Source organism: Mus caroli, chromosome 13, assembly GCF_900094665.2.
Source record: "Mus caroli chromosome 13, CAROLI_EIJ_v1.1, whole genome shotgun sequence".
Classification (NCBI taxonomy): Eukaryota; Metazoa; Chordata; class Mammalia; order Rodentia; family Muridae; genus Mus; species Mus caroli.
The window spans coordinates 38,134,631-38,150,144 of record NC_034582.1 but is presented as its reverse complement, the minus strand read 5'-3'; the positions used below and the strand labels follow the sequence as shown (position 1 = coordinate 38,150,144).

At 44.0% G+C, this 15,514-nt stretch overlaps 1 protein-coding gene across 6 annotated transcripts in view; it reads right to left on the bottom strand.

Annotated features, from left to right (window-relative positions):
• The window catches only part of Phactr1 (phosphatase and actin regulator 1), a 455,390-nt gene that overhangs the window by 261,871 nt on the left and 178,005 nt on the right, over positions 1-15,514 (bottom strand). Inside the window, exon 1 of one of the 6 annotated variants that reach the window (XM_021179970.1) lies at positions 7,896-8,134. The exons of 4 other annotated variants lie outside the window; for them this stretch is intronic. The gene's annotated coding sequence lies outside the window, so the exon portion shown is untranslated. Of the gene's footprint in view, positions 1-7,411; positions 7,509-7,895; positions 8,135-15,514 lie in introns of those variants that run through there. One more of the 6 variants, XM_029468522.1, reaches the window with a different exon arrangement.

The window sequence follows — 15,514 nt, the reverse complement described above, 5'->3', positions numbered from 1 at the left end:
GAACCTCATTCTGATAATCACAATGAGCACTTAATAGTTCTAGTGGACTTCCAAATAGCTTGAAGCTTGGGGCAAACTGATGTTCAGCCATAATATATATTGTCTCCCTACCTCTGCAGAGGAGCCCAGAGAAAGGAGCCTGGCGTGAGGATGGCTACGAATGGTGCAGCGTGTTCCTCACATGCTGGGAACCAGGCATGATTGGAACACCCATGGAATGACCTTCCTATCTAAGGTCAGTGTCGGAGGGATGCCTTTCATGTGTGTGTCTGTGGGGTGGGTATATGTTTGTGTGGGTGCACATATATGCAGGTGCATGAACACATGTGCACATGTATGTGTGTGGCTGTCATTCCCTAGGTACCATCTATATTGTCCTTTGAGATAAGGTTTTTCCTTGGCCTGGAGCTCACTGAGTAGGCTAGGCTGGCTTGGCAGTAAGGCCCAGGTAGCCTGCTGTCTCTGTCTCCTCAGTTCTGGGATTACAAGTTCACATCACCACATTTGGGTTTTTATCTGGGTTCTGGACTCTGGGTATTGAACTCAGATCCACAGGCTTGTATGGTAAACACTTTACACCTTCACCTTTAGCTGCTCTCATGCACACCGTCCTTCCTTCCTTCCTTCCTTCCTTCCTTCCTTCTTTCCTTCCTTCTTTCCTCCCTTTCTTGTTCTGTTGAGACAGGGTTTCTCTGTGCAGCCCTGACTGTCCAGAAACTCACTATATAGACGGGCTGGCCTCAAACTCAGAGATCTGCCTGCCTCTGCCTCCCAAGTGCTGGGATTAAGGGTGAGCATCACCACTGCCTTATTTTTAATGAGAAAGAACATGCTGGGGTGTGTTACATGTCCCTAAACATGGACTCCCTTGCTCTTGTTAATATAATTTCTCATTGTCAGCCACAGCCAACTCAAAGGAAACTCAACACATCTCATCTGTGTAATCCAGTCCCCTTCCCCATAAACATTTTAGTTTGAGTGTTCTTGTTTGGGTAGAGCATTCACACTGCCAAGTGGGAACTGGGAGGTGTCCTCCAGTATATACAAGTGGTCCCTGCTAAAGGTGCAGAAGCCTCCTCCCTGCTGGTGGGAAGTGGAGACGAAGCATGTGTACTCTCAGCCTCACCTGTGCACACCTGAACCACCCACTCCATCTACTGCCATTTCCTGGTTTGTGCCTTTTCGAGTCTGCACATTAACAACATTAACAACAGGTGTCACTTCCCCCGCTTGCCAAAACACCGACGAGCCTTTTGACCAATCTCTGTGAAGTGGACAGGATAAAACTCCAGAAAGGAAATACTTTGTGAAGTCCACGTGCAAATCATTTTACTCTCCATTCCCAGATTCTGTCACTGCACTCGGCGTGTTCATGAGTATGTGTGAGAGTATGTGCGTCTGTTTCAAGGAGCTGTGCCATTAACTGTCACCATGCCCGAAGAATGAGAACAGAGAGGGCTGGGGGCTGGCCACAGAGGTGGTGTGAGCATGCATAGTCATGGAAACCACAGCGCTAGGAACCCAGATGAAAGTATCAGTTTTCAACTTCCTTTCTGAGGCAGAGGATTGAAAGGGAGTGGAAATTGTCTACAGGAACGCCACCATCCTTTGACCTCAAGAGAAGATCTGATCAAAATGGCACCTTTCTTCCCAGGGAGCCGATCCAGCTGAGATACAACCTTGATAAGAGAGCAACACATTTAGTTCTTTGAGAGACCATCTAGTAGGAGTCAATAATCAAGGCCCTTGCTTTCCAGAATGCTACAAACACTCCAGTAAGTCAAGCTGCTCTTGAAGATTGCTTGGCCCAGGAGGTCACAGATGGTATCTATGGCCAGCCTGGAGGTCACCAATGGTATCTATAGGCCAGCCTTTGACCAACTGAGGAAGGAACTGTTTTCCTTTAGGGAAATGCTAGGTTCCTCTCCTGATCTCCCCAGATCTAGAAATAAAGATTCCACACTTTAAACAAAACCCCCTTAACCTGATAGCTGTCTATTCATAGGGAAAGGCTTGACCTCCAGCACCTGTGGAGGTGAACCTACTTAGAGAGCAGACCTTAGAAATAATTAATAGATGCATGCTATCAGGGAGGGCTTAACAAAACCTAGAGCAAAGCTTGACCACACAAAAAACACAGTGAAAAGACTCTCTAGAGTCTGTAACCCAAGCACGGAGGCCTTCCAGGACACCTTGCCAGCCTGTTGATCTTGGACTTCCCAGTCTGCAGAGCTATGAAAGGATCCTTCTGGTTCTTAAAGCCAATGGTGTTTTGTTGTGACAGACAGCCTGGCCAACTAACCTAACACCTGCTGGTTATTTGCTAGTTAGAGGGTATATGAAGTTATTTTCTTCTTTATTTTCAGTAAGAAGCTTTATGCTTTTATTAACACGAGTCCCTTCTTATCATGACTTTTTCTTTTCTTTTTTTTTTAATGCTAAATAGTTTTTAATTCCTTTCAGCTAGATTCACAAGGAATACGATAGGTTCCTATCCTCTTTAGGCTTTTGTTTGTTTCACACACACACACACACACACACACACGTTTGTGTGTGTGTGTGTGTTTGTGTTCAGTATGTGTGTTTGTGTATTCACACATAGCGGATGCATATTTATATGTGAGTGTGTGTGAATGTGTATGTATGTGTGTGCACATATGCATGTCAAGGCCCAATATTGATGTTGGGCAGCTTCCTTGATGACTCCCCAATTTATTTTGAAGTAGGGAGGGTCTCTGGTTGAGCCTGGAGTTCACTGTTCTAGTTAGTCTGGCCAGCCAGCTTACGTCAGGGATTCCCTGTCTCCTCCCCAGCTCTTGGATTACAGGTAAGCAACACCCACCTGCCTTTTACTTGGGATTTTAGGATCAGAACCCTGGTCCACACCCTCGCTTAGCAACCGCATTACCAACTGAGGCATGGCCCCGGCTCATCTCTTTAGCTTCAGCAGAGACTTGTTTGTTTCTCTCGAGTACCTTGCGGGGTGGGAGTGGGGGTGGGGTGGGGGGGGGGAGAAATTGCTACTAATCATTTTGTAACTGAGGAAATAAAACTAAATGATTTATTCAGGGTACAAGCTGAGCTTGTCCACACTTGGCTCATATCTTGCGCTGTTCTTTCCCCCCATGGCCCTTTGCCTTCCGTCTCTACACTGCAACGTGGTCGTGTCAAGGGTGCTTCTTATTATCAACATCTACTTCCCTTTCTAGAAATGTTTATCTCACTTTTCCTTGAAGTTTGGTTGGGTTGTTTGTCTTGTTCCTCTTGAATTCTGGCATTATCTTGTGGGTTTCCTAGGAAAAGAAGCCCTGTAAGGCTCTTCCCCGTTCCTTCCTCGGGACAATTCCCCAAGAGGAAATTGTAACTGCTTAACTGTTTCTCTGGAAGGGGGAAGCTGGGCATCTGCATACTTTTACCTCTTGAAGCCTTGGATTCCAAACTTCACAGTATTCGAAATACTCAAGGAATGCAAAAAGAGGGCCCCAAGCACCTTTAGATTAATCATACTTAGGTTTTAGAACCTTGGGAATGTAGTCATAGGTCATTGTGGCCCTTCTGCTCTAGTGGGATAAAATCCCGTGGGTCCCTTAGCCCAGCAGATTCAGGCTGAGGCAGAAATAGAGGAAAATCCAACAGGCTGCATTAAGCAACATCCACTGGACACTGTGTTCAACTTATATAGATGAGGGCTGCCTCTGTGGGACCACTCTAGCAGTTGGATCAGCAAGATGGTGTTCCCCAGTGTGTAGTGCTCAGGGGCATCTGGGGGCCAATTTTGCTTACCTGATGCTGTCATTGATAGCCTGTGTGGCTTAAAACAAAGCATGCTCAAAGCATGGGGACCACGATGCTTCCTTATATAGAGGAACAAACAAATTAGTGAATTAATTCCAAAGCATGCTGAGGACCACGGATGTTAGGATAGAGGTTCTCACCTATGTTTTATTGTCTGACACATGAAAGGACATGAATAGCCTGGGGTTTTTTGGGATGGGGTGGTTGTTGTGGGGTTTTTGGTTTTTTTTTTTGTTTTTTTTTTTTTTTTTTTTGATTTTTTTTTTTTTTTTTTTTTTCAGAAAGTCTGTGGTCACTACTGCCATAAAATGAGACCAATGCTGACAGCAGGTACTTAATCTTTACGTTGCTACAATTTCTTTATCTACGTTACATTATTCTATTATACTTATTTTAATATACCTATTACACTATTATCCTAATACAACTATTTTACACTTCCTGTTTCCAATACAATTTCAAATTATATTGAATGATAGCAACTTCAAATTGCTATCATCCAATTTCATAGATGAGCAAACCAAGTCTTAGGTCAAGAAGCCCACCTAATGTACACTCATTAAACTGGTGTCAGAATTGGAATAGGAATACAGCTCAACCTGGCTTCAGAATCTATTAATTTAACCAAAGCACCTGTACGACTATACCAATTGGATTTTCAAAATCTGTTCTATGTTACATCTTCTGATCTCATGTTCTATAAAGTATTGAAATACCCAGTAGGGGACAAAACGTGGAATCTACAAGGGATTTCCCAGAATTCCCTTTATACAGAGAGTAACATAGAAGTCTTCTATAGAACTGTAAGCCTGAGTTCTTGGCATAGAAAATGTGGGCACCCAAACCCAGACATATCATCAAATTGTAGGAAATTAGCGTGCAAAGCAATACACTCAAAGCTAAGTGGTTCAGAGCTCCATGCTCTGCAGTGTCTGGAGGCCATCTTTAAGAATGTGGAAGGGAGCTCTGTCCTCCAGCTTATTCCAAAGGAAAGAAGTCCAAGGGGGAAGAAAGAAAGTAGACCCAGCTCTGAGATGTTGTGAAGTAACTGGAGGCCAAAAAAGTGGTCAATCCTTAGTTTGAGAAAAGGCCCATGAATTTCGGCATTGGGCAGGACATCCAGCCCAAAGGAGATCTCACACACTTCGTCAAATGGCCCTGCTACATTAGGCTGCAGCAGCAAAGGGCCATCCTCTATAAGCGGCTCAAAGTACCTCCTGCCATTAACCAGTTCACCCAGGCCCTGAACAGACAAGAAGCTACTTAGCTGCTTAAGCTTGCCCACAAGTACAGGCCAGAGACAAAGCAAGAGGCACAAAGGCTGCTGGCCCATGCTGAGAAGAAAAGGGCTGGCAAACTCAGACACTGCCTGTCCTCTGAGCAGGGGTCAATACAGTCACCACCTTGGTGGAGAACAAGAAGGAAGGCTCAGCTGGTGGTGATGCCTATGACATAGACCCTATTGAGCTGGTGGTTTTCCTTCTGCCCTATGTTGAAAGATGGGGGTCCCTTACTGTATCATCAAGGGAAAGGCCAGGCTGGGGTACCTGGACCACAGGAAGACATGTTATTATTATTATTATTATTATTATTATATATTTTCTTTATTTACATTTCAAATGTTATCCCCTTTCCTAGTTTCCCCACCAAAAGCCCCTATCCCTTTCCCCCTGCCCCTGTTCACCAACCCACACACTCCTGCTTCCTGGCCCTGGTATTCCTCTATACTGGGGCATAGAACCTTCACAGGACCAAGGGCCTCTCCTTCCATTGATGACTGACAAGGCCATCCTCTGCTACATGTGCAGTTAGAGGCATGAGTCCCACCATGTGTTTTCTTTGATTGGTGGTTTAGTCCCAGGAAGCTCTGTGGGTACTGGTTAGTTCATATTGTTGTTCCTCCTAGGGGGCTGCAAACCCCTTCAGCTCCTAGGGTACTTTCTCTATCTAGCTCCTTCATTAGGGACCCTGTCTGTGCTCCATCCAATGCATCCTCTTCTGTATTTGTCAGGCACTGGCAGAGCCCCTCAGGAAACAGCTTTATCAGGCTCCTGTTAACAGAAGACATATTCTACTGTTGACTTCACACAGGTTAACTCAGAAGACAGGGGTGCTCTGGCTAAGCTGGTGGAAGGTATTAGGACAAATTACAACAGATAGGATGAGATCCCCAGCCACTGGGGAGGCAACTAAAGGAAAAGGCTGAAGAACTCATTACTAAACTGGGTTAAGTATACACTGCTAAGCTTTCTGATCGTAAATATAATTAATTAAAAAAAAACAAAACAGAAATATGGGATGGGGGACTGGGAGGGGACAGTGATCAGGATATAAAGGGAATAAGTAAAATTAAATAAAAAATAATATTCTTAAAAAGAATCTTAGACTTCTGTATATAGTTACAGTGCAGAAATAAGGGTCTCTAGCACATCCTAGCTGATAAAAATCCAGACAAAAGAAACTCAATCATTTAAGCAAGGTTTTCCCCAGGGACCACTATAGCCTTTACAAAGTGGCACCTGAGCTGCTCTCATATTTATCATAAATATTTGTAACATTATAGCACCTGTACTTCAAGTGTTGGTTTCAATTTAAAACTTCAGGATATCTCTTGGCTTTGTTGGGTATCAGAATAAATACCGTGTCAGGCACCCAAGAAAGACAAAATGACAGAAATTCATGACAGGGCTTTTGGATTTTCAAGTGTGGTGTGTGGTCCTGGAGACTTAAAAGCCAATGATAAGACATTTCTATTTGAATAGTATAATACCCTGTCACATAATAATGGTTCCATTTTAAAGAGTTGCTTAAATCAACACATTCACCTCACACAATTTGCCCAAATCTGGGAGTAAGGTGAGAAAAGATAAGATACAGCAGAAACTTCAATATCCCTTCGTAGTAAGTATTCTTAAGGACATTTCCCCCTTCTGTTTTTAGCAACACTATGCTGTGTTTAGTGCATCTCCGGTGGCCAGAGAAGAATAACAATTAGAAACCAACTCTTGTAAGGCATGTCTAGTGTATATAGCTGCTTCTCTAGAAGCCTGTGCCCAACATGGTCTACTAAAGCGATTCTTGTGCAGAGTGAGCCAGTGAACAGATTCGGTGTTGATTCGCATCTTCTTGCAGCAAGCTTTACAATACGTTGCTGGGACGCACCACCAAACCCGGTCCTTGTTTTTAACCCTTGCATTTTCAAGTTATCTTTCACTTGTAACTACAGCTTTCCCGGAGTCCACCTTCCCCAAAGAACAGCTTTTGATTTCAGGTTTTGCCTTTCCTGTGTCTTTAAGTCAGAAACTTCCCAAGGCTCCTAAGAGCTGGCTTCAGCAGGCATCCGGGGCTCCCGGTGTCTCCACTGCAGTGAAGTCTGTGAGGGGATACCCTGGTCTACAAAACATTACCAGATCCAGACCAATCCTCAAGGATAGACTACGTAACAAATCAGGGACATCCTAGGAACTGGGCTCGAAGATTTTAAAACCAAATCAATTGATGCTGGCAGCTCCCGAAGAGAAAAACTCTAAACCATGCAAAGTGTAAAGCTGATACAAAAGGCACTTAAGAAAACCACAAAAAAGCACCAAAAATGATTTCAGATTCCTGCGCCTACCTTAAAGACAGCCTAGATCTCTGGACCGACACACACACACATCCACACCGGGGCTGCTCTCTAGCTCTTCAACAGCTGTGCGTTCACAGAGTGAGACACAGTCTCCCCCGGGGCTGAGCTCTGCAAACAGACGCTACACACACAGCCTTGCGGTGCCAGGCAGCCCCTTCCTTCCCCTTCGCGGGCGGGCGGCGTTGCCAGAGCCTGGCCACTGACCAGCTCCCTCGTTGAGAAGTTGGGAGACCTATCCAACTCACCCCACAGAAGGTGGCCATGCATCTCAGCAGCAGGGGTCCATTTAATCTGCCTTTCAAAGCTCAGATACCACCCACTTCCAACCCCCAGCCTCGTTAGAATCCCAGAGCAGCAGGCAGATTCCCCTCCTGCGTGGAACCACCCAGACTCTGCAGGGCGGTGGTACCTACCTCCCCCCACCCCCCACCCTCCATCCCCCACCCCTAAGCTAGACGCGGTCACCTCTTACCTTCACAGAGCCCGAGGTCTCCAGGGAGTCCAGCCTTTCACTGGAATTGGGAGGCCACCGGTTTGGGAAGCAAGGGACATTTCGAAGTGAAACAGAAAGTAGCCTGGGGATCCAACCCAGACCCTGGACCTGCACTTGACCAGCCCCAAGCTCTGGGAGTCTTGAGACTCAGCCGCCCCGCAGCTCAGCTCCACAGGCTCAGCTTGGGAGGATCCCAAGGACTCGACCAGAGAAGTCTGGAACTCTCAGTCACCGCCTGAGCTGCTTTTTTCCCCCTCCTTTTTTGAATATTTGTTGAGCTTTTTAATATGCAGTTTGTTTCCTTCTAAAAGGAATTAGCAATCCCATCACCCGACTCTCCTGGCTCCATTATATAATTAAACTGATCTAACAGCAACGCTCCCTCACCTTAGGTCCCCAGCCCAAACCCCCACGCATCATCTATATCCTCAAAGATACTCAAAACACCAGACTCTGACAATTAACCTTTCTGGAATTTTCGTTTGGGGACTGCCTTTTTGGCATGTGTACAAAACCCCTTAAATGCTGGACAAGGAGAAATTTCTCAGGGTGTAACGACAGTAGCTTTCTTGAGATTAAGTACTGAACGGTTTCAGATAAGTGTCTGAACCCAGAGTTGAAAAGTCTCATATAGCTTTATAACACTTGCGCAAATTTTAAAGGCTGTAGTGTTTGTTACTGTTGCCACATCACTTAATTCTAGGAGTCAAAAGGTAGTTGGACTTGAGGGGTCTTTAGCCACCTCCCACCCTCCATCAAAGGCTTATGATGGCCAAGGAAAAGCTCCAAGCTTGGTATGGAAAGTGAAACCTTAACCTTTCACCCCATTCCATTCTGTTCCAGTTTACCTGATTTACATATGCCTTGTCTTGCTGAATAATGCCCAGGGGCCACTGAGAAATGTCTGAGAATGTAGAGAGGCTCTTTGCAAAATGACCAGATTTACAAAACCCCAGCCTGTTGGTCTAGTTCACAAGATGCCAAGATGATTTTTATGCAGGGGTGGGCTCTGGTCCCTCCAGGCTCCCAAGTTAGCTGGGCCTTGCCTGTCGCAAGCTCTGGGTTGGACTTGAAAAGGATCCTTGCTTTTCTTTGGGAATAGTCAGTAACTGCAGTCTCTGAGTTCCCCTCCTTGACCCTCCATCCACATCTCCCAAGGGAAACTGAGCCCATGACCAATGCTAAAGAAGTGATCAGTAGATGGGTGGAGTGCCTTTAGAGCTGCCTTTGCTAATGCCAAGGTAACTATCTACCCGCACATCCCTTTGAAGTGAACCGCTAGGGACTGCTATTACCCTCTTTAGAGAAGCCAGTGAGGAATTAGCAGTCATCAGGCCTTCCCTGCCTGGACTTGCAAAGACCAGATATGTGCGAGGAAAATCTAAGTGGAATGACAGATTGGTGTTTATGTCTCACCCTGCAGGTGTAGTAAATACCGTCCAGCCTGTTGTGACAGCTGCCGCAGTAACTACTTTCTTAATAGCAATGAGGACACATTGGGATATATTAGAAAATAATCAGGGGACTGGACCTGTGAGTGGGCAAGGAATTATAATAGGAAAACATACATAGATTACCTGAATAATTTGAATTTCGTAGATAAGCATTCATCAATAGAAATCATTATGATAGGGACCATATACACAATCTTAAAATTTATAGTAGCCACCGTAAAAAAAAAGTGAAATTATCTTTAGAATATATTCAAAATATGATTTCAACATGTAGTTAGTAAACACCGATAGGCTATTATGTATTCCTTTTTCTATGTCTGACTTTTAATTTGTATTTTATGTTTATGTCACACCACAGGAATAGTCAGTCACATTGGAAGCCCTCAGTGGTCACATGTATTCACATCTAGTGATTACCACATTAGATAGCCTCACCCTGGATTATATTTAGCCATTGTTGGGTTAGAATTCATTCATTGGTAATACATTTGTCTGTATTGCCTAGAAATGTTACAGGAAGAATTTGTGGACAGCGAGATGATTCATTGGGCTAAGGTACTTGCTACTGGCCTGATCCCCGGAGTTTGATCTCTGGAACCCATATGGTAGAAGGAGAGAACTGACTCCCCCAAGTTGTCCCCTCATCTCTACACATGTGCCCTGGCATGTGTTCCCATATAATAAATATAACAAACAATGTAATAATAGAACAAGTACAATAACAAAAATAAATGAATAGAAAAAGATTTTATATTCACTTGGTTCTAAGTCCATAGCATCATTCAATTAGTGTCTTTCTAAGTAGAACAGGAAAATATTAAATAAATTTGGAATTGCGATAATACCAAAGATTTAGCTTCGTTCGTGTCACCAGGGAAGCATAAATGAAAAAACAAATAAATCTTGGGTTTGTAGAAAGTTCCTTCTTTGTGCCATCTATACTGTTCTAGATACCTCAGTGTTATATTTTACCCCATGTCATGTGTATCTTTCTCCTCTCTGTTCATTTCCTGAAGCCCCTGAAATAAACCATGCAATCTTAACAAAGCTACCAGCCACCTTTCTAAGCCACAGGGTCTTGGCTATAACCAAGCCACTCCAAGAATGCAAGCCTGGTCTTCAAGGCTCTGCCTCCTCCCTTCAGATTCATTTTCTACCCTGCCGTCACCGTGCATATGCGTCAAACTCAGGCATTACATCATATAACTTCTCGACTTAAAGGCTTTAATAGGAAATCATCCCCTTTTGGATAAAATCCCCACATGTCATACACTGGAGGTTTATTATAACTGGCTTCAGGGACTTTTCTCTCTTGCCTCATTGCTTCAACTGCTTGGTTCTGTTTTGTCTGTGTCTTTTTCTTTGACACGGTCTCCATGACTCAAACAAAGTGATTTTGTTTATAGTCAGATTTCTGTGCCTGGAATATCCATCCTTGCAATGCCTATGTCTGGCTGAATACAGTTTGTTTCTAAGGGTTGTTCAGCTATTGACTGTAGCTCTTTACTCTTATGATTCTCCTGTCTATGTCACCACACCACTTTTATAAATAGATCTTGTATAGCCATGCATGGTGATGCCTGTAATTCCAGCACTCAGGCAGAGGAGACAGGAGGATTACATGCTTGAGGTCAGCCCGTGATACACAGGAAGACCCAGCGTAAGGATAACTGATGCATTATAACACATGTCTCAATGTACCATAATCATACGGTGATGACCTCTTCAGGTCTCATGTACAGGTTGCCTTTGAGTTCACCTTGAAGCATGACATCATCTTCATGAGCAATATGATAAACACATGCCTGAGGAATTCAGATATCTTCCCCCGTTCCTTCCCCTAATCCATAAATCAGCACCATTATCATGATTGTTCTCATGACTACACATCAATATTCTCAGTACTTAGTGTTAGACCCTGTCTTAGGCATTTTGTACATTGCACTTAATCCCAATGGCAATGAATCAGTATGATGATGATTTATGGCCAATTTTTAATAGACAAGGCATCTTGAACTCAATTATTTTTTTGAACAAGTTAAGGTCATTCATATGACCGCTGTTCAGTAAAAACTGGTAAAGTATCACAGCTCCAACATATATGAATTGCATCTTCACATGCTAAGTTATTTGTCAACAGACTAATGTATGTGGGTTCTATATTTTCAATGTTTCTACGTTTTATTTAACTCTTCAAATTCACAGATAGCCAGGACAAAGAAGACACACTCTGATAGTGCTTTGTGTGGTGTGGATACATGGTGAACTGGGACATTCAGGACATTTTAATGTAGTTCTTCATGTTATAGTGATCCCCCCAACCATAAAATTATTTTTGTTGCTACTTCATAACTGAAATTTTGCTGCTGTTATGAATTGTAATGTAATATTTTTGCGGATAAGGGTTTGCCAAAGGGGGTCTGGGACCTACAGGTTGAGAACTACTGCTCTAGCTAGTCTACTGGTGCTTTAACCAGCAGAAAGACTGGTTATGCAAAGAAAGACCATATGCAAGGAGAACTCTCATTCATTGCTATCATGATGTAATTGTGGAAGCCCATTGAACATATAGCGCCAAGTGTTAACCCTGACATGAGCTCTGAACCAGGGTGTGGTGTTGAAAGGTAACCTGTTATAATGAGTACAGCTTTCAGATGCTGACAATGTGGAAGGCTGTGTGTTGTGGAGATCAAAAGATACTGCCCCTTGACTTCAGTTTTGTTGTGGACCCAAAAACTGTTAAAACAAAGCAAAACAAAACAAAATCTATTTCAAAACCAGGGGTTTTAGATGATCTTATCCCACCCCCCCCTCCACCATCACCACCATCACCACCAGGAGCCTCACATTCTACTCACTGTGCTCTGGAACATTCTACAAGTTGTTTTCTTGCTACGCATCTGTTTACTGTTTTCTACCTTTTGTTTCCACAACATGGAACTAAGCTACATGAATGGCGGCGGTGCATGGCTGAAGGCTTAACAAACCCTTCCCGAAGGAAAATAAATAGAAAATACACTGGTGTCACAGAGTAGAAAATTTGCAACTGTTATGACTTGTAATGTAAACATTTTGGACATAGGGGTTTGCCAAAGGGGTCCACGCCCCACAGGTTGAGAACTGCTGTTCTAGTTTATTGGGAATTTAACCAGTAGAAAGACTGGTTACCCACATAAAAGAGTAGAAAGAAGATGGGAGCCTGTAGAAGAGAAGCTGGTACCATTCTGTCTTCCCCCAGACTCCCTGACTCAGTCTCTGATGCTTCACAATGACCTAGCAGCTCTCAATCTTACACCTACAGGTCTTGACCTACATAGACAGTACCATAGGCTTGATACCAGCACAAGAAGATGCCAATGGAATTTCTGGGCACTCTGGAGTCTGGGACAGGCTCAGACTTGAACACATGGCTCTGCTGAGGGAGTAAAGACAGAGTAGATTCTTATGGGGGGGTGGGTGGGTCTATGAACTTTTGGTAGGATAGTGACTGTCTTGTTACATGGAAAATATTTTTTTTTCTTAAGAGCTGCTAGGTCATCATGGAGCATCAGAGATTGAGTCAGGGAGTCTGTGGGGAGGCAGAGTGGTACAAGCTCTTCTCCTACACCCTCCCATCTTTTTTCTACTCTTCTATGAGGGTAAACTGAGAGCCATCCACCATCTGTTTTCCTGCCTTCCCTTTTCTCTTTCTCCCTTCTGACTTCCTTCTTCATTCTGACTCCTCTCTCTGCCAGTCCTTTCTTTCTTCATCCCCTCTTCCCATTTATTACGAGTTTAATGAGTGTCGATGTTTGTGTCTTGCTATTCTTAGGTAACCCTATAAGACGTTCTGCATGGAGATCTCCTTGTCAAAGCCATATTAAGTTTGCCAGGCTTTCAGCCTTAGATTACTTTGGTTTTGCTTCATTGTGGAAAGTCTGCAACTCCTTAAATAAGAGAGGTCTGAGACTGGAGACTTCTCGTTTGGAAGACAGGGGAGCTGTCTCTTAAGACTTCCCAGAACGAAAGCAGCCCCTGACAGGAAACTGATCTGAGGGCTCCAGAATAATCTATCGAGAGGTGATTATTACAGTGTTCCCTGCCAAGTCAGTGCCACGGCCAATCTCAGAAGCCATTTTTCATACTGCTTTCAGTCATCTCGGCACAATGCAAGTGGCAGCATCGCTTGGGGTGAGCAATGGAAAAAGGCTGTTTGCCACAGGGTGAGGCTGTTGTTGTTGCTACCTTTAATTTGCTCCAAAGCACCGCATGGGATTGATGTCATGACTTGGGTCCAGATAGGACTGAGACAGAAGTAAGACCCTAGAGGGATGTGAGTGGTGTCAGAAATGGCTACAAGAACAGAATCGACAGCCCTGGGATTGGATTCAAGCCATTCTACCTGATCATGCCGGTCATTTAACCCAGTTTTAGTGAACGAAAGAGAAAATCTGGCCTGATGCATCTCCAGGGCACAGCATACAGCAGGTGCTGACTGTCCCTAGCCAGCGTGGCTCTGAACATCCCTTTTCTTCTTTCTAAAATGCAGACAAGACCCCTTTTGTAGAGTGATTTGGTGGAAATTGACTGGCCGTCCCCAGTAAATGATAAATGTCACGTGAGAGTCTTCCAGGAAATTTTCATGTTGTAGGTTATGTTTTCTAAAGGTGGACACGACAGACCATGTCTCTTATCCCATATATTCTAGACTCTGGATGCTTTCCAATCAAGTGGCAGGGTCTGATTTGTCCTCTGAATCTAAATGGGCCCAGCATCATTTAGCATCGTTTCAGTTTCAGTTTGTTAATTCTAGGGACAAAAGAGGCTTCACTATACAAGGCAATGTCATGAAAACTAACTCTCCTTCCCCCGGGAGCCAATTGACCATAGTTCCTCAGTTAGAAAAAAGTGGGGGCTTGTGAACCCCTTTAAGCTCTATGAAGAATGTTGACTCTGCAGGCAGCCTCTCTGTTGTGAGTTCATAATTATGGTAGTCCTGTCATACAGTGACACTCTTCCCTGATGTCTGGCTCTTACATTTTGTTCCCTCTTCCGAGATGGTCCCTGAGTCTTGGAGTGTGTGTGTGTGTGTGTGTGTGTGTGTGTGTGTGTGTGTGAGAGAGAGAGAGAGAGAGAGAGAGAGAGAGAGAGAGAGGGAGAGAGAGAGAGAGGCACAGAGAGAGAGGGAGATGGAGGGGGAGGGAGAGAGATGCCCCATTTGTGTTGAGTATTCTATTGACAATTATTCTCTATACTTAAAGAGGGTGGCTCTTGGTAGGCTGATGACACTCCAGCAGAATGCACCACACCCAGGAATATATTAGTAGCAGAAGTAGACTTGATTGGTTATAAGGAAAAAAAAAAAAAANAAAAAAAAAAAAGGAAGCCATGAGGCTGAGAGGATAGGGAGGTGGGGGCTGGACCTAGGAGGGGCTGGGGAAGAAATGGGGCTGAACATAATTAAAATGTATGATGTGAAATTCTCAAAGAATAATACATATGCGCAAAACAAAACCAGATGAAAGCAATGCAGCTTGGTGGTGGAAATAAACCTCACGTGCCTTGCGCATACTAAGCATATGCTCTACTATTGAGCTACAACTCCATGTTTACCTAGCCTAATAGGTAGGCAGGCAGCTTTGTCTAGCACGCAGGCACTTGACTGGCTTGCGGCTGCCATCCTGAGAGGAAGCCCACTCTATACTCTGTGGGAAGGGGCCAGAGACAGGATTTCCATATGTTCCATTCTTACTGCTCAATAGTTGCCGCTTGAACGACAACCTCATGACGAATGGAAACTAGAGCCATTCAGCCAAATCCTTCCCAACTCCCGACTCCCACGACCATGGGGTACAATGCCATAGCAAAGAGGAAAAGCGCTAACACAGTTGTCAACCAAGCCACTTTGGCTTAAAAAACCATTAATATTAAACAGTCTTTAAAATTGCATGTGAATGTATTAGCATTTAAATAATCTTAAATAGTAGTATCAGAGTCACTACATCCACGCTCCTTCCTGGTTGCACATCTTCTTCAACTGACAAACCCTGTTGTCTAGTTTGTATCTAAGCTGTCTTTAAAGGTATTCACTTTGGGTAGTAAATGTTTTGCAGGGCATTTGTGGGTATTTCATTTTTTTCTTTCTTTTTTTTTTTTTTTTTTTTT